Raw genomic sequence first — 26,381 nt, forward strand, 5'->3', positions numbered from 1 at the left:
ATTTGTGTCAGTAAGAATGAAACTTGAGTAACCATGAGTAAGCCAAGGTAGAATCCCCAGTACCAATTTTTCCGTTTAGCTTGACAATATGCTTTGGGATTGTTAACACAATATCCTAACTGGCATAGAAACCCAGAGTATTTATTTACAGCATTTATCATCATTTTTTTTCCCCTTCCACACAAGAGCCAAGTAGGTGGGCAAATCAATGGAGAGAGTAATATAAAATAAGAGAAGTGACTGCCTTTACACATTTCTACTTCTTAGAGTACAAGGGGAATACTTGCACGAAATAGCATATTTAAGAACAGCACGGAACTAATAGATCATAGTTGCGGGATGATTTTTGCTAAATGAAAGGATGCATAAATTCCTGAGATAACTTATTTTCAAACCCTAAAAGTAGCCTTTGACAACACACGGGGTGTAGAAGAGCAGGCCCAAGGGTTTGAATCTTGGCTCTGGCATGTCAGAGTATTTGTGCTTCAGATTCCCCATCCATAAGCTAGGGAGACAAACAGCCTCCACACAAAAGGTCTGTGAGCACTTGGACCAGTACCTAGCACGTAGCAAGTGACAGGCATGATCATGCCCATCATCACCATTGCTCACGATTACATGTTCATCATTTCAGAGACAAAAGAAAACCTCCACGTTCTGCTGGCTTTTAGCACAAGGGGAGATTAAACACCATTTCATTATCTCAGCAATAGCCAATTTATTCATTATCATATGTAGAGTGCTTACTATGTGGCAAGCTAGTGCTTGTATTAGACAAAGCAGAAGAATTTCCTCTCCTTGAATCAGGGGGAGGGTAGGGAGTAAAGAAATTAAGAATATAATGTCTGGACTGATGAGTACTCTGGAGAAAACTAAAGGAAGGTAGAGAAATGCAACGGGACCTTTAACTCTGTCCCCACGTTCACTGTGTTTGACAAAACAGCTCACTGCGGACCCTGCTTTTCCTCTGAAAGGAATTCTCAAGCTGACATTCTAGGTAACTGCCTCACTGAAATCTCAACCATTTGGCTGCAACAAAAATAATCCAGCATATGAACGCATCCAGATAGACATATGTACGCTGGTTTTCTAAAATGTAATGTGTATGTAATTTCCCGAATGGCTGGTTGTCACATCCATCTGGTCTTATTTCCATAGCACTTGAATGAACCACGAGGATATAAACCCTAAAAGCTAGAAAACAGAATTTAAATACCCAAACACATACGAGGTGTGTTTTCAAAAGCAGCAGACAAGCGAGCACTGTGGTGACTTCATTAACTTCTCAGCCGCAGTTGAGAGTAGCTGAGACTAAGCATAAAGGCCACAGAACATAAAAGACATTCCACCGGCAGACCTCATTAAGTGGGCTTAAGACAAGCTTGACGAGCTAATGACAAAAATCTAATTTGGAATTTCTGGACATAAGAACCCAGAAAGAGTCCACATACACCAAAACTCTACCATGCCTGCAGTCTGAAAAGGCAACAACCCAGCATCAATTAGGTCCAAGTAGTTCATTGATCAAAGCCCAGGGATGGACGCTGTCCTATTCAACCACACTGAATAGGAAATCGTGTTCTATGTGGGTGTAGGTTTGGGCTCTGGTCCTATTTAAACCACACAGATGTTGTAGGTTCTCAAATTAACAGTGGTCTCCAGGGAGATGCTCATCAGGCTGTATGTATTGAACAACGGCATGGCTGGAATCTAGACACCACACGGTTCAGAAAACAGTTTTGCTATTGTTTTCCTTTTCCCTAAAAGACCTTTCCTATTTCTAAATTCTGTCAGCACCTATGGAGTCTGACCATGTTAGACTGTACTTACTTAAATGCCATGTAGAAATCTCCAGTTGCCCTAGGTGTGTGGATTTCCACTCCAACTACTTTTACATCCCTTGAGCGGAGAAGCACTCACTTTCATGAAATGATAGCACCTGTGTGTGCCCCTCACGGTGGGAAGCGCCTTATAATGATTGTTAACCGCATATTGATCTTATTATGATCAACTCAATTGTATAGATAAGCAAGCTGGAGATTCAAATAATTTGCCCCACCTCTAATTAGTGGAGAACCAGTGATCTACACCCAGGTCATCTAATTTCACAGACCATATTTGCATTTCACTACCAATGCAAGGAGGAACTAATATTTGTTGAATGAATAAATGTAACACTTAATATCCTTAAAATTAAAGGAGGCAGAATCTGCCACTTAAACTATATCCTGTTGTAATAGTAGGTATATAATAATGTGGTAGTTATTCAAGGTGAAGTTGTGTCTTATACTTTCTATATTCCTACAGTACCTTTTGCAATACCTCAAAAATACAAAGTGTTTATATTTGTGGAATCAGTGAAATAATGTAACCCAACATAACACATAATAAATGATGATGACTGAAATGATTTTCCTTGGGTCATCTTCTGTTTCCTATTACCGGCTCCTTATATGAAGGAAGAATAGGTTTTTCTAACATCTGGCTCCCGGTGCTAATTTCTTAAGAAATCCTTAGACACACACCCATGTTTCGACCTCTGGGCTTTTGGCCAGGCCTAAGGGAGACCCAAATTCCTGGTCCCAGCTTTTCAAAATATGGCTCGCCTCATTTCCATATAAACCCTAGCAGTAACAGTGGAAATAATAATCTTTAACTGTCGTGAACAATGCAATGAGTCAGAATTTCTTAATACATCTTTATCGAGGAGAAACAAATTCCACACCACCTGTCAAAACCTGGATAATGTCCTGGATTTCACAATATACTCATCCCTGGGCCCTATACTTAAATGTAGTAATATTTCACAGGACATTGCTCTGTTAATATTGCATGGAGAAAACAGCATTACTAGCTTCTTTTTTCCAAACAGTCCACAAAAAGTCTCTGAACGTTTTCTCCTATCTTCATTTCTTCCCTGACCCTCACTGTAGTAAGAGACACTGGGTAGGTCCCTTCACGTCTCCGCATATCTCATTCATAAAGAAGAATGAAATGTCACTTGTCCTATCTCAGTACTGTGAAGATTATATATGATAATGTGTACAGAATAATTTTTGAGCATGAAATGCTACAGAGCTGTAAGAAATTATTAGAAAAGAAGGAAGGTATATTCATGTACAACATACCTTGAAAAGCCAGATGTTTAATTTCATTCTTTCTATGTAAATGATATGTGCATGTGTATGAACACATACGCATACGTATACACCTGGGACAAAATGCGCTTTTATATATACTGGTGGGAAATTTGAACCACTATACTGCCTAAGACTTTAAGAGTTAATGAATGCCACATTAAGAAAATTTCTCTAATTATCTCTGTTGGTTTTTGATGCAGAGCTACTGTATTTTATAAAATAATTGTATCTATTATTTATAGAGTCGACTTGATGATTGGCATTGAGTTAAGGTGTTTATATACATCATGTGGTTTATTCATCGTAATACCACTTTAAGTAGGTATTATTATCTCTCTATTGCATATGGGTAAACTAAGGCCCAAAAGAATTAAGAAGTGCCCCAAAGTCACACTGCTAAAGTGACAGAGGCCAAATCTACATTCAGGTCTCCCTATTTACAAAGCATTGCTTACCAAGTCAAATCCTATTCATCTGAAATTTGCATTAATTCAAGTGTAGCATATGTTATACCTCTCAGAGAGCAAATTCAAATGAATTCTGTCCTTGTAACATGTTAGGGCTCCTTTGACCAAATATAAACTGATAAAAAATATGCAACTTTTTCAAAATATATCTTTAAAAGTTTTTCATGTATCTTCAGAGGGTTTATTACCTCTGGGTCAGGTAATATATAGTATCTTACAATGCAGGTTATGGAGAGTTATAAAAGGGGTTAATGGCCATGACTTTTACTCATCGGCACCCACAGTTCACTCAAGGTGTACCCTGAGTGCTCCTACTGTGTGCATCCCATTTTTCATGTGATAGAAATATGTGAAGGTACAGGGGAAGGCTTAACAAAGAAGCCAAAGATATCCCTCAGGGAGTCTACAGTCTACCCTTTTGAAAAGAAACCAGCATACATGAAGCCGTCAAAGAGTCAAATTAGTCTTTGAATACATTAGCAATACTTAGAAGTAATAAAACTAAATCAAAATTTCTTCAAAGGATTAAGTCTCTCAGCCTTTAACTCAGTCTGACCTGCTTCCCCCACATGCCAATTAGAGTTCAAAGAAAAGATTCATACACTTCATTTACAGATCTATTGAACCTTGGGCACAAGTGATAAATCCTTAATAAGTCAGAAAGATAGCTGTATTTATTCTTAAAATTAACTAATTTGCACACCAAGGTTAAGTGATTTGCCTAAAGACAATTCATTGGAATGTCTGATAAAACTCCGTAACTCTAGTTTACCTTTCACATCACTGACCTGTTTTCCTATTTTAAGGTTACTGTGTAGAAAGGCTAACATTTGCCAACAAAGATGATAGAAAAGATTCTGACACAAGACAAGTTCACATCTACACATAGAGACAAAAAACCCACAACTTTTGGGTTGTGGATATCTAGGAAATCTCATGGCGAGCAAAGAGTGCCCCAAACATCACTTGGAATAGAAGAGATGGCTGAACTTGGGAGGGAGGATTTTTCTTCTTTTATCTATGCTCTGAAAGGAGACTTATATTTATTTAGCAGTGGCTTTAGTGAACACAGCAGCACAAAAGTAAACGCACCTGACAATCAAACGGGTGGGTGGACTATAATGTCTACATTCATCTCTTCATTTAGGCGATTTTATGAATGAATGTACACACACGTGCATACACACACATTTTGGTTCTTTAACAGTGAACTCCCGAGACTACGCACAGAACATGGGGATACCTTTAACTACTACCTTTAACTACTGGGAAATACAATACTCCCAAGTTCTCAAAAAATAGAGACATTTAAAAAAATAAAGGAATTTTGCACTAAGCATTTTTGAAAAGACGAGCGCTAGAATGACAAAGGCAAGACAATGCTGAAGGTGATTTCTCAAAGCACACTATTAAATTACCATAATGATTATACACATTTTATTTTAAAAATACTGGGATTAGCTTCATTGATTACACAGCAAATAGCAGTCATGCTACCATTGGTATTGATACAGAAAATGGAAGACTACTGGCCCAAGCAGGACTAGTCCCCTTTTCCACCGTGATTTAAGCTATTTCAAGCACTTCCTGGTTTCCTGGGCCTTTTAATAGTACTTTAACATTTCTGGGGCCAAAAAGTAATGAGAGCAGAGTCATTTCCACAAATTCCTTATTTTTAGTATAGATTCCATTGTAATTTTGCTGGATCTAAACCTATCTTAGAGAACCCAAGTGACACAAAACTTTGGGAGTAGAAATTAGCATAATTGAAATAATTCAATTTTTGGTAATTATAACTCTCACTTACACCTAAATTAAATATGCCAAACTATAATTATGTTCAAATTTGCATCATGAAAATTATCCCCATTTTGCTCATGGCATCTTAAAATATCTAATAAGGGATCTTAAACTCTTAAGTCTGAGTCAAGAGGCCTTACTTTCACAGCCTTTGGGAAGAGGAGACTTATTATGTATTAAGCACAGTTATTCAGCCTCTTGGGAAAGGGAGGATGGGTCCATTATTCTTCACAATATGATGTGTAGGATTTGTACTCTAATCTTTGGGTACCTCTAAGTTACGTTGCCATTAAGGAGCGCTGAGTGCCACAGCAGACAGTGAAAGATTAATGCTTTCTTTGGAGAGAAACCTTAAGCAAAGCAGGTCATGCTTTAGGACACAGGTAATGGGAATCAAAGACACAGTAAAAGCTATAATACTTTAAAACTGGGCACCTGAAAAGAAGTGCCGCTTTGCTATCCATTTTTAAATGATTGAAGATGAGACAACAGGAAGGCAATGAGAACTTACCTTTTAGCACTGCAACCTGCTCATTGCTTCTTAAGAATCGTATGATCAAGTTATTATTAGCAGTGGTTATTTGGGATGCAAAAAGAAAACACCCCCTAAAATGCTACTCACTGTAAGCTGTCTGTTTAACTAACATTCCTACTATTGGATTTCATTAAATTAATCAGTTGATGTGATTAAATTTGCAAGGTGGCTTATTTATCTTCATCTTTGGGACAGTAGGTGGATGTAATCTGGAGATACATTGGTCAAGAAATAAATGAGTCTGGATGAGCAGGGCTGGCACACTACCAAAGCACATGATGAGTTTCTTAACAAAAAAACATATGAATATATCTCCAGTTGAGTCAAATATTCACATTAATACTGGAATAAGGCGGAAGAACCCTGGCTGACATCCCATCTGTTCTTATGAATTAAATTTAGAAATCATATGTAATATAGACATTTCTGTCTGAATATCATAAAACCCTGACACATCCAGGCTTTCATTAGAAAGCTCCACGATGTGACTTGAATAACAATCTGTCTTAGCTAATTAGTATTTTCAGTTTAGCATATTCACTTCCAGACATATTGCTGTTTGCACATGGTAATTTAGGTAAACAGATACCATCCACAGCTGCATCAATTAACACTGCTAATCAAAACTGAATTCAGGTAATTAGGCACATTTATGCAAAAAAATGTGTAATTTTGGAGAAAAGCTAGATTCTTCAGTAATACGTCAATAAGTAAAAAATCTCCTTTTGCTTATAAAGATGAAGAATGAGGGGAGAGAAATCATCACTAATATATACATCATGCAGACAGAGTAAAAATTCCTAAATTAAATCTCAAACTTTAATTGGCCTGTATTTTCAGAAATTGGATCATATTTTTCATAACTGTTTCTCTCCATGTTTCCACATAGTAAAGCTGATTCACATCCACCTAAGGGTTTAATCATCATCAAGCAGGACTCAAATGGTTAATGAATTGTCAAGTATTTATGTACTTAGAAGAGATGTTGGTCAAACTTGCTCTTCCGTCTTGCTTAGCATCTCTTAGGGAGGATGCTCTCAGTAGGTCTTGTTTTCTTACACACTTTCATGTTCTCTGCTGTGAAGGACTTGGGCTGCAGTGAGAATCACAATAGCAATTTCTCATTTTCTTGTGAACGCTCTTATGCCACGGAGTCTACACGATCCCCTCTAGCTGCCTTTCATTCATTCCCCAAATGAATATTGCGAATCATTTTTCTGTCTTCCTAGAAACATAAACCAATCTGATAACTTTGATTAGATTTTCTAGTCTGTTCAGAAAAACTAGTTCAGCTGTTGGTAAGTTATCAGTAACCAATTCAGGGTGGGAGGGAATTGGCAGGCTTAGAGTTAGAGCTAAAAGTAAAGGGAAAATTGGGTCATTTTCAAAAGGATTCTATAGTAGATATGGAATCTATCTATCATCTATCTGTCTGTCTACTATCTATCTATCTATCTACCTACCTACCTTTCTATCTACCTATCTCAATTTCGCCTTCTCTTTTCTAACTTTGAACCTTAGATTTATTTCTTGATGCAGACACCAGGACCTTATAATAAAGTACTGAGTTCAGTGTCCCTAGCTTTATTTTAATGGTAATAGTCGCAATCTAGTTTAACAAACATTTCCTCAGTACCTACTGTGCTTCAGGCAGGCTTCGAGGCCCTGTGGGCGGATACAGAGATGGCTTTAGACCTACCACACTCCTCTGAGCCAAACTCTGAGAGTTCACAGACCAAAAGAATCATCTTTTAAAAAGGGGACCAAATCTCCAGCTGAAAATAGTATGTCTCCATTCCAAACTTTTAGAACCTCCTATGCTAATTTTGCAAAGGTTTACTTTTTGTTTAACCCGTGATAATTTTTTGTTCTCATAATAAATCAGGAAACGAGAACTAAGATGGGTTTTGCAAGTAGTGTGATGTCTTTCTCTCATATTTCAGTAACCTCACACAACTTGTATTTTATATATATATATAATATACATATATATTTATATTTATATAAGTATGTATATATATTTACATACATACATATATGTATATATTTATCAAAAATATTTTTTCCACATACTTCCTTAAGCTCATTTGGCATAAACGACTGGACAATTCCCTATGGAATAGAAATCTGACAGACTCTGTGCTCATATCTGGTTTCAAGAGCAGGGATTATAAAACATGGGGGCACATTTATCATTGGTTGTCTTCCACCAATGAAAGTGTATGAGGTGAGAAGGGGTACCTCTGACTTCGACTCTGTTAACAGAATTATTTACAAACTTCAAGTGAAAGATATGTAAATACAAACATTTTATTTTTTTTTTTATTTTTTATTTTTTTAACGTTTATTTATTTTTGAGACAGAGAGAGATAGAGCATGAACGGGGGAGGGTCAGAGAGAGAGGGAGACACAGAATCCGAAACGGGCTCCAGGCTCTGAGCAGTCAGCCCAGAGCCCGACGCGGGGCTCGAACTCACGGACCGTGAGATCATGACCTGAGCCGAAGTCGGACGCTCAACCGACCGAGCCACCCAGGCGCCCCAATACAAACATTTTAAAGACAATTTTTTTTAAAGCCTAACGGCTGACTTTAAATGAACTAAGTGATTAATATTTGGGGAGGATAATTTTTAGTCTCCACGAAATGAGCTAAATGAAGTTTATTGCATGGATGTGCCCGTGAATAATCTATGTCATTCTAAAGCACCTCTTCTCTTACTTCCTTAGGAGTGAAGCAGGGGAGAATAAATTCTTTCCCCGTAGTCCCTGCAACTTAGCAAATCCTTTTGTCTGAGGAAAGAGTTTAAATTCATCTAAAACTCCCACGATCACAGTCCCCAAGTTTGTAGCAAAGTGGAATGCGATGGATATGGCAACACCAGCTCTGGCGAAGAAGGCCTTGAAGTATGGCGCCAGCTCTCAACCTAGGCAAATCCTTCTCCCCCCCAGCCTTGGTTACTGGTCCATAAAACATGCCTCACGGACCCACCTCACTGGGTTGGAGGGAATGCCTGGCACGTAGGGGGTGCTCAAATAATGCTTGCTGAAACCCAATACAGAGTAGTCCGTGATGGCCCCAGAAATACTAATGCTAGAGGCATTCTAGTCAGAGTTATTTTATCAAGCAGATCTCCATGTTCCAGAGTCATATGGAGAGGTGGTGTCAATACAAATAGCATGGAATGCATCACCAGGCCATGTACCACCACACTACATTTGGTAGTCTTCCAATTCGCCTGAACACGAATGTTACAAAACTTTCACAATTAGCCGGAAAGTCAGCATCGGAGTGCTTACTGTTTCTAGAGCATCTCTATTATTTTGTCACACAAATCACCAGAAAAAAATCACCTGACCAACATTAGCCGAATTATTTTATGCTAGAAGTACTCTCTGTTAGGGAGAATAACATCTTGAAAACTTCCTACGTGACTCCTTCGTGGTGGACTGTTAGTGATTTTAAAACCCTTGAAAATCCTCGCATTTGCCACTTGTCACGTCTCTTTAGCCCGGCACCATTAAAAATGCTCCCAGTAGGTCTACTGTAAATTTTTGTGGAATTGAATGAAATTGTTGACTTGTCAACAGTACAATATACAATGAGTAAAATGACACCACTGGTCACTCTCTGAACGGTCCCTTTTTTAAACAGAAGGACTCCCCCCCGCCCCAAGAAAATATCAAACGGATTAATTTTGCTTGTTAATGGTAAAGAATGTTATTTTACAGCCACAAGAGAAAATGTCAGGTCTGGGATTAGGTGGATTGGAGGGGAACAGACTGCTAGAAACAAAGGCAACAAAGAAATAAAAATGCCTTCTAAATACACTGAAGCAAAACAAATGACTGGATTTGGGATTTAACAAAATATAATCTTATTTGCCTCTGCTCTTTCAGCACGTCTTTTCCTTGCACTACGACAATATGTATCTCGCCTTCTCGAGCCATGATTTTCTTTTATGGGGAAGATTGCTGGTAATGGATGGCAATGCAGGGATGTTATCAGTAGTTTGGCATATTCGGTTTTTATGTTTAGAGAACGTCGTTCTTACAACACATTTTAATGCCCCCAATTATTTTCATTCAGTTCTGGTAAGAGGTAAAACAAGAAGAATCAAATTAGAGGAGATTATTGAATTATAGCTGAAGAATTAATAGTGCTTATTTTAGAGATTTCGTTTAGCAGTTTATTTTTTTTAGTGAAAATTATCTCTAATAAGAAAGCAAGTATTATCATGGAACAATTAGATTTTTTTTTTTTAAAGTTTGACAATTGAATGTACCAAAGCCAAAGCTGATAATCTACACTTTATCAGGCAAGGTACAGAACAACATATTTGTTTACAATTTATGGTTGAATACTAGCCCCAAGATTAAGAATTAGGAAATTATCTTTATAACAAACAGATCTTAGCTAAACATATTATTAATCTATGCTGCAAGGTATTAGCCAGCTCTTTGGAGGATGCCAGAGTCACTTTGCTAGCTGAATTATCTGTCACTCTATCACAGGTTTTTCATCTTTGACTTTCTTCATAGGCCTGGAATAGAAGCCTATCTTTCAGGAAAAAATGTTAAAAGAGTACATGAAAAGCTTGTGCAAAAATAAACCATAGCACCTCAGGCTTCTTAATTTTTACACTATAATACTTGGGACTTTTCTACCTTGACACATTCAGAGTGAATGCTTTGATGAAAAGAGAGTAGTAAATTACATATAGAATGAAGAGAACCTGTATTATCATTTTAATAGTCCACAGACACATAAAAGGAAGATGTGTTCACTGTGTGGCGGGACTTAAAACTTAAAATATTCACCGACTGAGTAATAAAAAAATTTAACATGATATGAAAAATGGAAACAGTTTTTTTTTGAAGTGATTATGCATATGCAACTTTTCACACACGTGTCTGAAAAACTTAACAAAGAAAAATAAAACCAAACCCTTTACGGAACTTTGTAAATAACTAGAGTTTGCCCCTCCTATAACATTTTTTAACAATAAAGATGCTGAAAGTATTTACAGACTCAGAGATCACAGGCAATAAAATTCTAGACACTGGGAACAATCAACTTTTACAAACAGCTTCATAAGCCACTGTACCGACAAAGCCCCCATTTTCAGGAGACATCGTACAGATTCAACACGGATATAATACGCAGTTTAGGTGATTGCCAGCAGATTAGAATAAAGATGTCACTGTTATTTACTCCTAACCTTTGCAGGATATTCCTAGATTGGTTTTCTATTGAGAGCACGCATTTTCAGTGTGTGGTGATTGCCTTCAGGCTCCCTGCTTTTTCTGAGTGGTGGTTTTCGTGTTTGGATCGGGGAGCGATGCCTGGGACTCTGCCCACGTGCTCCCAATTATCTATACATTATTCCATACTCTCTGCCACTGGGATGCTCTCACCAGAGATCCTTCCAAAGCGGCATCCCATCCAGACGTGCACAAATGAACATTAGAATAGGACGGTTTATTATTATTATTATTATTATTATTATTATTATTATTTGAATGACATACGACCTGCTCAATGTTTGCATTTAAATTGGCCAGAATAATTCAGCTCTGGCTTTTAATTTCAGAAGGGTTAATCACCCTAACAAAGGTCAATCAAACTTTAATCTTCAATAAAATTGCCACGGCCCCAATCACCTGCAGGACATTTATTATATTCCTATTTCCATGAGAAAGAACGCACTGCTTTCATTATGCATCGCTAATCTTCTAACTCTTTACATTAGCACATTTTACCAAAAATATTAATTCCTTTGAAACTCTGTCAAGAGTTCATTTCTACACATCTCAGGAGATAATCCTGTTTAAAAGAACGGGTGCATCAGCTGTGAACTACTTTCCTGGCCTCTTCTAATCCTCATAGACCTTCGCTACTCCAACTGAGTTCTTACAATAGTAAATCTCAATTACACAAAATATTATGGGGGTTTAGGTTAAAACAACATTATATTATTTTAGGAACTTAATCCTCCCTGTTGTCTGTGATTATGCCATTCATCTACTTGCTCCTATCCATACTGTTTACTGCATTCAAAAGTTATTGATTTGGAAGAAGCCAATGTTAACCATATTTGAATAGCAACAGAAGGACTTAAATTCATTAATTCACTCACTCGATAAATATATATTGAGTGCCTAGTGCGTACCAGATTCCAGGAGGGGAGAGATGAAAAGCCGAAGAGAAAAAGAAGAGTCTCTCTCATGAGAATAACATTCTCTTTTGAAAATGACGTCCAAAATACAATAAAACAGTATCTTAAACCTCCACTTTCAGCTTTTCTTGTCATCATTAAATTTTAGTGAAGATTGGAAATGTGTTAAGTCAAATTTTAACCAAAATTTCAACAAACAGGTTTTTCTATTATTTGAACACTGAACGGCTTTAGAATTCACAGTCCCGTAAATGGCTTATTTTTTAAATTTAAGAATATGAAACTTGATTGCCACATTTTAAAATAAATACGTTCAGAGTAGCTAGTCTCCCATGACTAGGAATAAAGCCATGAGAAAGTTTAACTGGGTTTATTAAAAATATGCATGCTGTGCACTAATTTGTTTCAAAAATGTTATTTCATTATGTTTAAAAACTTCTATCAACACACAACGAATGGCGTTGGTAAAACACACACACACACACACACACACACACACACACACACACACAAATTCTTGCTTTATTTTTGCCATGATATAGTGGTCTGGATGAACACAGAGGGAAAGTAAAGGACCTCAGTGTAAGTCCCAATTATACTGGAAATTGATCACCTTGGTATATAGTGGTGGTGTGACAGCATAAATAACTCAAACATCACCTTCTGCGTATTTTTTGAGATACCTTCCTCTCTCTTTGTACTCAGAGGAAGCACACAGGCATGTACACAGAGGCACATGTGCTCCTCCCCATCAATATTCAAGTTCATTAATTAGGAATACGTGCTGGCTATAATTTGGGAAACTCCCCAGAGCCTGAATATTCAATCAGGCAAAGCAAATGACAGTGAAAAGAAAATACAGGTATAACAGTCAATGGCCAGACTGGCATTGAGGAATAGCACATCATTTTAAGAAATACTGGTCTTTCTAAATGTAAAAAGCCCCAATTACTTTGACAAAAGTCAAGAGCTCAGCCTTCCTTCCCCTTGCTTTGAGCATTTCTTGCAACTGAAATAGAACCTCTTCATATTCTATAACTATGCTTGCTTTTTTTCACTCCTATAACTAGGTTGACACAATAGAATAAAGCAGAGCAATGGCTTTTATTGTTGAGCAAAATAAATCCAATACTACACGATATAAATGTTCAATTGATATTTGTTAACAAATGGTTATTCTGAAAACTGATAAAGATTAGACACAACAACAGGCAAAACATTGCTTTATACTCCATTCTCTGTATCAAAAGCCATTTCATTATATTTCTGAATTTCCAGATCTGGGAAAAAAATAACCCCAAAGCTTTCAGAGAACATGCCGTCAATGCTCAAGATGCATATGGATTTTTTTATGAATCATTTTGGTCACAAAACAAAGAAGAGCCCACAAGCCATCAAATGCAAATCTCAGTAAGAAAGCCCAGGTGTAGAATTATGGAAAACGAAACCAAAAACAAAACATACCTTTGGCTGAACAAGTGCACGATTTCTCATCTTGCCCATACAGCTTTGCCATTCCACCTTGAGCAAAAGTCAACTCCGTGTCCCTTGTGATCTTTGTGACAATGCCATCATATCACTGGCAAGTTTTTCGATTAAACTTTGCAGATGTAGTAGCAACTTTGTTAATTATGATATTAGCCAGCTGGCGGGTACAATCAGTCAACCGCTGTAAGAAAGCCAGACAAAGAGACATCTAATCATTGCACCCAGAGCAGATAAATTTTGTTCCCTTCTCATACGTGTCACCGATTCTATCCTTTCTGACCCTCTCCTCAGCCATCGACTGTCAAATTTAGATTCTGCGAGCTCCCGGCTTCCCTTTATCCCTGCCTTAGATCTGAAACTCTTGGTTATCAGGAAGACACGCGTCACCAGCTGTCTCGGAGCAGGAAAGCAATCAGGTGAATACTACTTATTATCTTGCATTGCTTTCTGAGGAGTGACAAGATTGATTTGGGACCCAGAATACATTCAGATCTCAGACATGTAGTTCTTAGGGTTTTGAGTTCAAACAGTAGGGTATGTGCAAAGTTGCAACAGAGAGTACTTTAATCCCAATGTTAAGGATATGGGATATTAGAAATTTAAGGAGAATTAAAAAAATCTATCAGAGTTCTTTTTTCAGATGCCTTTGTATTTCCTTTTCCACCTCTGTGCTACCTTGGTAATGTCTACGGACAGACTGTTACCCCGTGGAGCCAGCTTCACAGCGAAGTGGCCTTAAGTCAACCCATTGGAAACAGTATTCTGACATTATGAAATTGTCTCCATCTATCCCCTTTTCGTCAAGAAGAGTACTCTATAAATTCCCATTCCTGGAACTTTTCCTCACATAAAAGTTGAAATCAAATTTATACACAAAAAGGTGAGAAACTAATTTGGGCATCACAGTTAAGAATAACTTATGCAACTTGAGACTGAGAGACAGACATTTTAACATTCTATTCAAAAATTTTCCTTCAAAAATATCAGTCTACTGAAATCATATAGAAGTGTGTATCTATGGATCCATCAGTTGATAGGTAGATATACACACACATGCATTAAGGAATTTACTGAAATTTAAATGTATATTGGTAGCACACATAATAACATTCCTACAAAATGACGTTACAATATTCTTTAAAGTGCAACATCCAGTTGACCAGTAAAAAGTTTGATCTGCATGGTGAGCCATTAAATCAATGTAATATTTATTAAATGATTATTTTTCCCCATTGAAATGTTTAAACATCAGTGAAGTAAAAACAGTTTGCACTGCAGACTTTAAAAAACAGTTACGGGGCACCTGGGCTGCTCGGTCACTTAGGTGTCCGACTTCAGCTCAGGTCATGGTCTCACGGGTTCGTGAGTTTGAGCCCTGCTTCAGACAATCTCAGACTCTCTCTCTGACCCTCCCCACTTCTCAAAAAGAAACAATAAAAAAAAGAGTACTATACAATACAACAATAAAATTATATTCATCAACAGACTAGTAGGTCTTTCTGGGATGGAAGAATTTGGTGAAAAATTAAAATGCAATTTTGAGTTGCATTTTAAATAGGAATTTTATACATTTGGTCCCCTAAAGGGACCAAAATGGTTCTCCACCTGTGAAAACTGAAGTTTAGTGTGCGGTATTAAAAATAATGTATGGATGTATCCTAAATTTACATTTTACTTTCACATGCGGATGTTCCAGTAACAGAAAGTCCAAAGTGCCTGCACTTGGTTTATTTAGCACAGAGTGCTGAAAATATAAATGTATCTGGGTGCAATCTAAGATATGTGCCACAGGGCTAAGGTGATGTAGGGATCCCCCAAACTATGAGAAAGATCGGTTCATTCTAGGAAGATAAATCCTACCAGGACAGAGATGAGAGAGGAAAATTGGGCTTCAGGAATTCTCAGAAATTATATCTATGTAAATATCTTTCTGAAAGGAAAATATTTTTTGTCCTTCATGTCTGGGGCTGCAGTTAAGAAATATGGCAGAGTCCATGGAAGCAAAAGAAGAAAGGAGTCGGAAATATTAGAGGATGAGGGTGTGTTGCAGCACAATCTCGAGAACAACAACAACAACAACACAATCTTAGACATGACTTTCGTAATGCTCCATTAGGAAACGAGCTGGGCTTTCACCTTCCTCATCACAGACTCAGTGACCACCATGGGGCCTGACACGTGGTAGTTTCTCAAGAAATACATGTCGATAAAGAATGAATACTTTTGTGGCACACACCATCCTCCTCAAAGCCCAATTTACACATTTTAACAAGTGATGCAAAAAAATCATTCTTTAGGCCTTATGTTACTATATATCAATCGTCATATATACATTCAAAATCGTATCTTTAAAATACCAAAAAAAACAGTCCATACCTACAGAGTTCAAGATACAATTTTTCTTAAGATTCCAAAATAAGTGTTTCAATAGTGCTCACTATCTGCTCCTGTGAAAATAATCCCAACTCAAAGTTAAAATGAGTCAAAGCTTTTTTGGTCTTTGACTGAAAATAAGACCTTTTCTTTGGAAATCCAAGAGGATAAAATATACTACTTACACAGAGTTTTTCATCTATAAAAGAAAATGAAAACAATCTAACATTCCCAAAGAGGGAGATTATTAAATCAATGAGGGCAATTACTTGTATGCAGTTATTATGTGAAAATGAAGATGACCAAGAAAACCATCTTCTTACGACTATAGTGAATGAAAAGAGCAAAACAGAGAATTGCACATATACTGATGACTGAGTACATTTGGACAAAGATTGGAAGGAGAAATACCCAAAAAGAAAATATGCGCTCCGCGGGGTTAAAGCGTGTTTTCTTCTTACACAGAAGCTTGTTTTAACACCACTAGAATTGTTAATCTCAAAAAGTATGAACAAAAGGCCCCATCTGTAAAATGGGAACAACAAGAATAATACCCTCCTGAAAGAGCCTTGGTATTAAATCAGATAATGGGAATAAAACCTTCTGCATCTTTCCTCACCTGCAGTAAACACTTGTTAACATTTCTTAGTTATTGTCTTTACTATAACCACCATATAAATAATCCTGACACATCTATCTATACCGCATCTTTTATTTTTTTCTATGAAATATCACCAAAAAGTCACTGAATTAAATGATGCAATCTGGGGCGCTTGGGTGGCTCAGTCAGTGAAGTGTTCAACTTCGATTCATGTCATGACTCACAGTTCATGGGTTCAAGCCCCACACTGGGCTCTGTGCTGACAGCTCAGAGCCTGGAGCCAGCTTCGGATTCTGTGTCTTCCTCTCTCTCTCTCTCTCTCTCTCTGCCCCTCCCCCATGTGCTCATGCTTGCTCTCTCTCTCTCTCTCTCTCTCTCTCAAAAATAAATGAACATTAGGGGCATCAGTTGGTTAAGTATCCGACTTCAGCTCAGGTCATGATCTCACAGTTTGTGAGTTAGAGCCCCATGTTGGGCTTTGTGCTGACAGCTCAGAGACTGGAGTCGGCTTCAAATTCTGTGTCTCCCTCTGTCTTTGCCCTTCCCCTGCTTGCACTCTGTCTCTCTCTCCCTCAAAATAAATAAACATTAAAAAAATTTTTAATATAAAAAATGAACATTAAAAAAATAAATAAATGATGCAATCTGAAACAAGGAAAACTCACCAGGCGCAGAAATATAGCCTAGATGATAAAACTGGTTTATAAAATAATATACAAAATAATGACAACATGTTGATTCAATAATTCTATACGTTACTCAATTCTCAACATGAGTGTAGTCACCACCTGTCACCATACAAATGAACATAACATTGTATGTCAAATATACATCAATAAAAAACTAATGGCAATAATAATAATGAACAAAGAAATTCAGTTGCAAATTATATTTTGCATAAGACCTCTAAGACCTTTATTATTTTTAGAAGACCAAGAGGTCTTATAAAGATGGCTCCGGTTTCAACTTTTGACATGCCAGTAAAGAAGCAGGACTGCTGGAAAAACTGAAGTGGAAATAGGAGAAACTGACCTGGAGGAATTGACACACCTCCTAGAATCTCAGTGCTCTTCCTTTCATTTTTCCAACGTGGTACCTGCTGATTTCTGTTCCCCAAGGGCACAAATTCCAACTTAGAGCAGAATCAGAGAGCTGCTCTCTCCCTGGGGCACGCCAGTGCCATACCTCCCAATGGGTTATTATACAAATGCATTGCATAGGTATGGACTTCTGCACAGATGGAAACAGTCAGTGAGAACAAGGCAATCTAGCCTTGGAAACACTGTCCATGGAGAAGCATGTAGAAGTGGACACTGTGGATCCACACAGACCACTAAATCCTATTCTGCTACGGGATGCTTTTATTCGTGTCCCATAAACTATCTTCCACTGGCCCTTGAAACTGCCCATCCTAATCCCTCTGATCACCTGAATATGTTTAAATTAAATCTCATACATATATTTATTTCATTTCTGCCTTCTGACCCACTGGATGTAGAATCAAATGCGTAATGCCCCTTCTCTGTTGTGCCATGGTCTCAGGCATCAGACAGCCTGCTTCCATTCCATTCCTGGCTCCCCACTTACTGGCTCTGGGACTTTGGGCAAGTTATGAAATCTCATCAACACTCTTAAAAAAATAACACCACCTTGCAGTGCTATTGTGAAGATTAAATTATACATATCAGTTGCTTAGCACACAGTAGGTATTCAAAAATGCTCTGTCATTACTGAAGTCATGGTGAAATCATTGGGAAACAACACAGCTCGGTAAGGGGAGCAAGAGATCCACAATCAACCTCCTTGGGTGAATTTACATCCTGGTTTTCTTCCTTCGGTGATTACTAACAACAATGAAAACAGTAAGAATATTAATAACTTCCTCATGGAGTTATCAGAGTTAAATGACTACTATAAAGTACTTACCACATAGTAAATAATGTAATGTAAATATTATTATTATCCTGCCTATCGTGCCAATTGGTTATTTCTTCCCCTTTGCTTAACCGTTGTAAAAATAAATCATAACTTAGAATGTTTAGACCTGAGGACACATATATTCATATGTGCTTGAAAATATGTACACAAGGGTCCTCAATGCAGCACTATTTCCAGTAGCAAAAGGCTGAGAAAGATCTAAAAAATCACCAAAGATAACTGGTTAAATAAGGTTATATCCATGCTGTGGAGGGCAAAGCAGAAATTATTTCTATGACACATCTTAAGGGAAGGAAGAATTGCACAGAACAGTGTATTGCACGTTATCATTTTGTTCAATAAAGATTTGCACATAATGTTTGTATATTTAGAGAATCTCTGAAAAAATACACAAGAAATAGCGAACAGTGATTTCAGTAAGGAATGTGCAGCTTGAGGGACAGGAATGGAAAAGCTCTCTTCACAGTACGGATCTTCCTCGATCTAGGATGGAGTTACGTCTTGACAAACCCATCGCCAATTGAAAATACCGTAAGTCAAAAATGCCTTTAATACACTTCATCTACCAAACATCATAGCTTAGCCTCGCCTACCTTAACTGTGCTCAGAACACTCACACTAGCCTACTGTTGGGTAAAATCACCCAACGCAAAGCTTATTTAAAATAAAGTGTTGAATATCCATGTAATTTCCTGAATGCTGTACAGGAAGTGAAAAACAGAATGGCTGTATCGATAGAGAAGAGTTAAGGGTTGTAAGTGTGTCGGCTGTGCACCCTCAGTGGCTGCCTGGGGGCTGCTGGCCAGCATCATGAGAGGGGATTTTACCTTATTTCATTAGCCCAGGAGAAGATAAAAATTCAGAATTCAAAATACTGTTTTTTAACATCAAAGAATTGTAAGCTGAACCACTGTAAGTCAGGGACTGTCTATATATTCTTTGCTACTGTATGAGTTTGTGTTATGTAGCTCTCTTTTAAAAACATTAACAAATTTAACAACTTAAAAAAAGTCATTATCCCTACTTGAATGTGCAGTCTATTTTAGTTTCTTTATAAAAAAGAGACACCCTTCATTTCCCACGCTAGTAGGCACAATTCACCCGCTTACGTCTGCCCAGTTGATCTGCAGGACACAGAGTGCTGGTTTTTGGGGTGTGTGTGTGTGTGTGTGTGTGTGTGTTTTAAGATTTTACTTTTAAGTAATCTCTATACTCAATGTGGGGCTCAAACTTAGAACCCTGAGATCAAGAGCTGCACACTCCAGTGACTGACAGCCAGGTTCCCCCATAGTGTTGTTTGCACCATAGCATGACCTTTCCCTTCCAACTCTCCTTTCCATGCTATTTTCAATAGCATTTGTTGTAGGAGGGGATTTTCCCCACCCAATAACTGCCAAAATGTTAACATTCTTGCAGCCTCTCCTTTCTCAAAGGATGTCTTCCTTATCAAGGATTTAATTCAGCACATGAGAGACTAACTGCATTCCTACATTCTGGATGATTCTAGAATCATTTCAAGTCAGGAGTAGTCTTCATGTTACAAATGGACAAATGTTGGTCGTCAGACAGGCAGTTCACTCTCAAGGCTAGGTTCCCTAGGTTGCCAGCAGAATGCTCAGAGCTAAGGGTTTCCAATGGGTCACAAGATGCAACATTACATATTCCTGGTATATAATAAATTCTACACTGATAACCTGAAAGTTTGGTATGGGCTTCAAATTTAAGACCGTTCTTGTCTTTTCAAATATGCAGATTTGAGGATTCATTGATAATTATAAATGTTATCTAAACAAACAGCAATTGATACCTTCATAGGAATCTTTCACGTGTCACGTTTTCTCCTTATATGGAACAAATAGTCTTTCCTACTTTTGAAAGGTGCAACTACCAATCACAGATGTTAGCCATCAGAATGCTTGGCTTTGCAATGGGGTGATAGGCAACCTGTGGCCTCTCCTGCCTGTCTGTAAAGCAGCATTGAACTCACAGTGGAAAGATGATGGCTAAACAGATTAGTTGATACAGTAGACTCAATGGCCAGCACTTGGGAACCCTAATAACGGGTGTTTTCATCAGCAGCAAACTCATTGTCATCATCATTAATTTTAAACACCATTAGATGGCCAATTGCTGCACTAGGATATGAAAAACTGCTGGTTCTCTCCACTTGTGAATTTTTCTTTTCCAGAGTAAATCTTATCCATGAAATGAATACAGGTCCATACAGCGACTGGTAATACTCCTATGTCAGCACTTTTCAGACTTTCATGTTCAGACTTTCATGATCATGACAATCGCTTAGGGATCTTGTTAAAATGTAGATTTTGATTCAGTAGATCTGGGTGGAGCCTGTCATGCCACATTTCTGACAGGGTCTGGAGGGACCCTGCTGCTGCTGGCCGCTAGGTACCAGGGTTATGCACACCCTGAACTTTACACAGGGTAAGAACGACATGCTTGGTAATAAACGCAATGAATATTAAACTATATACTTACGTGTGCAACCAAGTAATGTTTCTTTCTTCTTTCTCTCAAGCTTATCTCTCTGCATTTACATTTCTCAGTCTTCAAACAAAATGCAGATACACAATAAAAGTACAACTAGTTTCCTCTCTATGCTGACTACAGGTGGATACAAGGCAAGAGGAAAAAATCAATGCTATCATTCATAAAGGAAGGGGTGCATTTACCAAAAAAAAAATCTTTTAAGTGAAAAGGCAAAGATTTTCACCTTGAGATATTTAAAAGAGTGAGTGATAACTGTTATTTCCTTTCTTACCATAACCCAAGTCAATGTTTACATTCATTCTATTTGACCCAACAACAAAATAAGGTATTAACAAAATCTTTTTTTTCTGTGATCTGTGTTGCTTCTCTTGTGTAACTAAATATTTACATCTGTTTCTTAAAACAACTACTTAAGGTAAACAGTTTAGTCAGTAAGAATACTGTACCCTCATAAGCTGATATGGCCTAACTCTTAACAATTCTGGAAATATTTGCTAAGCTTTCATTATCATTTCTATTGCCATGAGCTAGTTCCCTTGATATGCTTGAGGATAATGGGTGAAAAAAATAACAGAATTTGAATATGGTAAAGTAATACTTTAAATTTCTAAAACCCAGCATCCAGGCAAAAGCTAACTATGGGTTATATGATCCAACTTAATTTTGTTTTTGTTTTTTCAGGCTTTTGTTGTTGTTGTTGTCATTTTCCAAAGTGAGATCCATGGTAAGAAAATATTTACAACAGACCTAAGTCCCACACACACTCAAGAATATTTTTGGCGAAAAAAAAATGTGTTCATGAAACAATATAACACACACTGTACTCTGATAATTCTATTCTTTCTCTTACTTTATTTTATTATTATTCATTTTCAATGCTGGCTATGCCCTACTATGGTGATTTCATAGACCACTCATGGGTCATTCAAACTTCCACGTTTGAAAATGCAGAAACCTTGAGAAACGTCTGAGAGCTGAGGCAGCTTCTCTAGTGGTTTATGGATGCAAGAGATGTCCAGGAACTGTGGCCATGCTGCGACATTCATAGACCAACGGCCTGGTCAGAGAGACTGTACAGGGGCATTTTAGTGGCAGTTAACCACATCTCCACCAATACATTCAGTATAAATGCTTTCTCCCCTCCCTTCTTTGGAGGATAATGTAAGAAAATCACCTCTGACAATTAGGTAGAATAATGGAGTTTCAGTGACTTACCCAATTACTATTAGGAAGTAATGAGGAAGCAAGTGAAGAATGACTATGGACCAGAACCGATGAATACAAGGAAACGTGCAGGTAGCAATTTAGCATCTTTTAAATAAACTTGAATATAGCTAGCTGCATTGACCTGGGAGTCACATCGGTGATCCAAGTTGACAGTATTCTAAAATAAATTGGAACTTCTAAGTACCGGTCAATCACAAAAAGTGCAGAGAAAATGAGATTTTGGTTTGTGTTTGTCCATTTCATGAGGGAAAAGCCAACCTGTACCTTTCAGAATTTCCAACAGCACAGAATCATTACAGACGGAGAGGGCAGACATTCTAGTTTCCATTTTATAGAAGGAACACAGGAATCAGTTGTGTGAGATAAGAAGCTCAAGTAAATGAAGTCATGGATCCTAAATGAAGTATGTTGAAGCCACACGTCCATGCCTGGCTACTTGCTCGATCTTTTCTTTCCCATTGAAACACGAGCAAGCAAACAAAGACAAAGCACACCCCAGTTGGTAGCAAGAGAGACAAACAGGCTAGAGGGGAGTATTGCTATCTTTAGTGGGTTTCAAGAGTTGCTCTGCATGAAGAAAGATGGGGTAACCTTTTATATTTCCTCCTGCACAGTTATTCTCAGATTCCATATGGGGAGTACAAAAATAGTGAAGAAAATCTCCCTAGTTCAGAGTTGGGTACCATGCAGAGGCTTAAGTGATACTTTTGAGTGGAAAAGAATTAGCTGAATATTTTTAAAACAGCAATATTTTAGTGATGATCAGAGATTATATTCCTTATATATTTTATCTTTCAATGTTTCTAAGGCAGATGTGTATTCTGACAATTCACTGATAGTTAATGGTCTATTTAAGGTATATATGTTGGGATAAAGATATGTTGAACAGACTAGCAGGGCATATCGCAATATTACTCCTCTCAGAGAAAGACCTTTTCATAACTCTCTCAAGGGCCTCTGGCTTTTAGTAAACATCAGTTTTTTTGCTCTCAGCTGAAATTATTCTGACAGCTTTGACATTACATTATCATTACAAGATCGGGGTATACTTAAAGATAAATGAGGATTCATGGAGAATTAAAAACAGAAAGAATTAATGCCTGTTTCCATATTTTGAGGTTAGAATATCAAAGGTTACTCAGATAAAAATTTGATACTTCTTGTTCACTTAATCACCTTTATACAGGTAAGCAAATGATTCATGTTGTTCCATCAACAGCCCTCCACTTCCTCCTCACACAAAAACACGTACGTCTCATTTCAAAGATGTGTTTAAAAGAAATGATGACATTTTAACATCCTGGAAAGATTTCTTAATGTGGATTAGTTCTAATTCCAACTGATTTTCTCTGTAACTCAGCCTCAGTCACTCTCATTAAAAAAAAAAAAAAAAAAAAAAAAGGAAAAGGAAAAGAAAAAGAGAAAGAAAAAGAAATATTCCCAGCAAGATCTTTCAGTTACATGGTAGATTTTTCTAAGTAGATTGTATGCCTCTCACTCTTATATGATCTATTAATAAGATATTATGTTACTGTACAATTTACTAAATTGCAAAGATCAGTCATTCTTACTTTCTACGCAAATCTAATCCTACAAAGCACATGCACGTTCATACACACGTGGTTAAACACTCTCAAGTGTGGTGGTCCTTTACAGAGTGACATAATTAAATCATTTGGGGGGACTTTTTCAAGAAAGTTTATTATGGCCAAAAAAAAAAAAAAAAAAGATTCAAAATGAAAAGTGAAATTTGTACCTGAGTTTTAAATGGCAATTTTTATTTGTTTATTTGTATAATTATCCATTTATTTTAAGAGCACCAGTGAAGATGGGAGTTTGGAAGAGGATGCATTAAGAGGAGATGAAACAGATGGAAAACACAGTTAAGATCAAAGAGCCCCATCAATTCATTCGGAGAGTCAGAATCCAGCTGAGCCTTGGAGCCCTGTCTGCATAATAAGAAAGGTTGCCTAAAACATAAGGATTAAACAGATGAGCTGTCTCCTGCAGAGGCGTGGGAGGGAAGCCCCACTGAGACACTTGTAAAGACACTTTGGAAGAGCACACCTGCTCCTCCAGTCAAACATACAGGAGACCAGCCTGACCAAAGATGTTCCACTAATGTACTAGTTTTAAGAAAAAGGAATGTATGTCCTAAGAATGTCCTTTTTTTTATTTGTCAAGGTATTTTCAGTCCAGGAAAAATGACAAATTAATAAGTAGCCTCCATTTTTCCAAGGTGACTTAGCAAGTGCTTACTTTTCGAAATGGAGAAAAAACAGAATGCATGTTTTCCTAGGTCATGAAACTGTGTTAGGGAGAAGCCTACCTTGTGATCAATTTTTTTTCCAATAAATGGTGCTTTTCTTGAGACAATCTTGAGTAACACTGGTAAATATATGCTAATCCTATTTTCCATTCTCAGGAAATTATCATTTTTAGTAGTATATCCCAATTTTTATGAACACCGTGCCAGGTTATACTCAGAGCTATGCTAAATTACACAATTCAGTTCCATATAGCAAGAATACAGCACAGAAATCAAATGCACTTAAGGCTCTGGGCCCGTGACAAATGGTACATTTATTCTAATGACTTCTCCACAATGTTATGTTGTAGCTACTGATAAGAAATTATTCTGAACATAAATACAATTTTCTTTTAAGAAAGCTAAGCTAAGCACGCTGGGCCTTTAGACCCTACTGGGAAAAGATCGTATGGAGTTATAACATTAGACTTCAAATAAAATTTAAAAACTTTACCTTTGGTGTGGATTAACTTTCTCAAGCACAGCATGTAGGGTGATTTAAACACGCAATTAATAGACACAGATATATGGTAAGCATCGGCTTTTGTTTAATTCACCAAAACAAGCAATCCAATTTGCAGTGAGAGCAACAGAGTCTCTCAGGAGTAGAACAAGCTGCAAAATGTCAAGAAGTGGCTTTGTGGGGTTGAAGTGCAGTCTTTGACCTGCTCCCTGGTAGTCTAATTACATTGTCACTCACTCAACCAACCAACCAACCAACCAACCAACCAACATTTTTACAGTGTTGATTACGTGTAAGGCACTGTGAGGGATACAGAGAATTACACACGAACGGTACGTAACAATACCAAACTGAAAGTGTCAAATGTGTGATGTGGGTAAATGCTGTAGAAGCGAAAAACACTGTGGGATGAAGAGCTCAAAGTCTTCATTTAAGAGATGGGATCTCACTTAGGACATGAGGTATGAGGTGAAGAGGAGGGAACTGGTTCTCCGGGGGAAAGTACAGAGACAGAAGGGCCTACACTCCACTTGGAGAGAGAAGACTCACCGTTGCACTTAACTAGCAGATATAGAACCTTATGTGCAAGCTTGAAAAGGAAAGAAAGGTAATTTTGAGGAGTCTTTACTAGCACACAAACTGCTTTCCCCTCAGTCTTTCTCTAGATGTCATCTGCAGAATCATTTGGCTTTCCTATTAAAAACTCACAATCCAGACATTGTGAATCAGAATCTTTGGTGATGAGAACAGAGAAACTGGATTTTTGAACAAATTCATAAGTGTGGATGTTATTTTTCATCTCTTAGAGGTAACGGGAAACCTTTAAAGTATTCAGGAAGAAGTGAACTGAAGGATAGGTTACAAGGACTTTGGGAAGGGTAGATTGGGAGACAAAAAAAAAAAACCTCTGGGCAGGAAGTCCAAATCAGAAGTTCTCGTTTTAATCTAGGTATGTGGTAAGAATAAACATCCAAATAAACATCCATATTTCCATTTCTCTCAAAAGCAGAAGCCCTTAATCCCAAATCTCATCAAAATTTCCTACATATTAATATTCCAATATGTTTATTTTTAGTTTTTATTTTGGGAGAGAGAGTGAGAAAAAGACAGAGAATGAGCAAGGCGAGGAGGGGCAGAGAGAGAGAGAGGAAGAGAGAATCCCAAACAGGCTCAATTCTGCCAGCACGGAGCCTGATGCAGGGCTCCACCTCAGAAAACCTGAGATCATGACCTGAGCCAAAATCAAAAGTTAGACACTCAACCGAAAGAGTCACCCTGGCATCACAATATTCCAATATGTTTTTAAGAATGACTTTGAAGTCCAACTCATTTCAGTAAGACATTACTGTCACCTTAA

General features: G+C 37.5%; 1 long non-coding RNA gene across 2 annotated transcripts in view; it reads right to left on the reverse strand.

Annotated features, from left to right (window-relative positions):
• Positions 1 to 26,381, reverse strand: part of LOC131519044 (uncharacterized) — a 74,006-nt gene that overhangs the window by 15,985 nt on the left and 31,640 nt on the right. For both annotated transcript variants that reach the window (XR_009265428.1, XR_009265429.1), the window contains one exon: positions 13,583 to 13,787. This is a non-coding gene — a long non-coding RNA (uncharacterized LOC131519044). The remainder of the gene's footprint in view (positions 1 to 13,582; positions 13,788 to 26,381) is intronic.

Source organism: Neofelis nebulosa, chromosome 8 (assembly GCF_028018385.1).
Source record: "Neofelis nebulosa isolate mNeoNeb1 chromosome 8, mNeoNeb1.pri, whole genome shotgun sequence".
Lineage (NCBI taxonomy): Eukaryota > Metazoa > Chordata > Mammalia > Carnivora > Felidae > Neofelis > Neofelis nebulosa.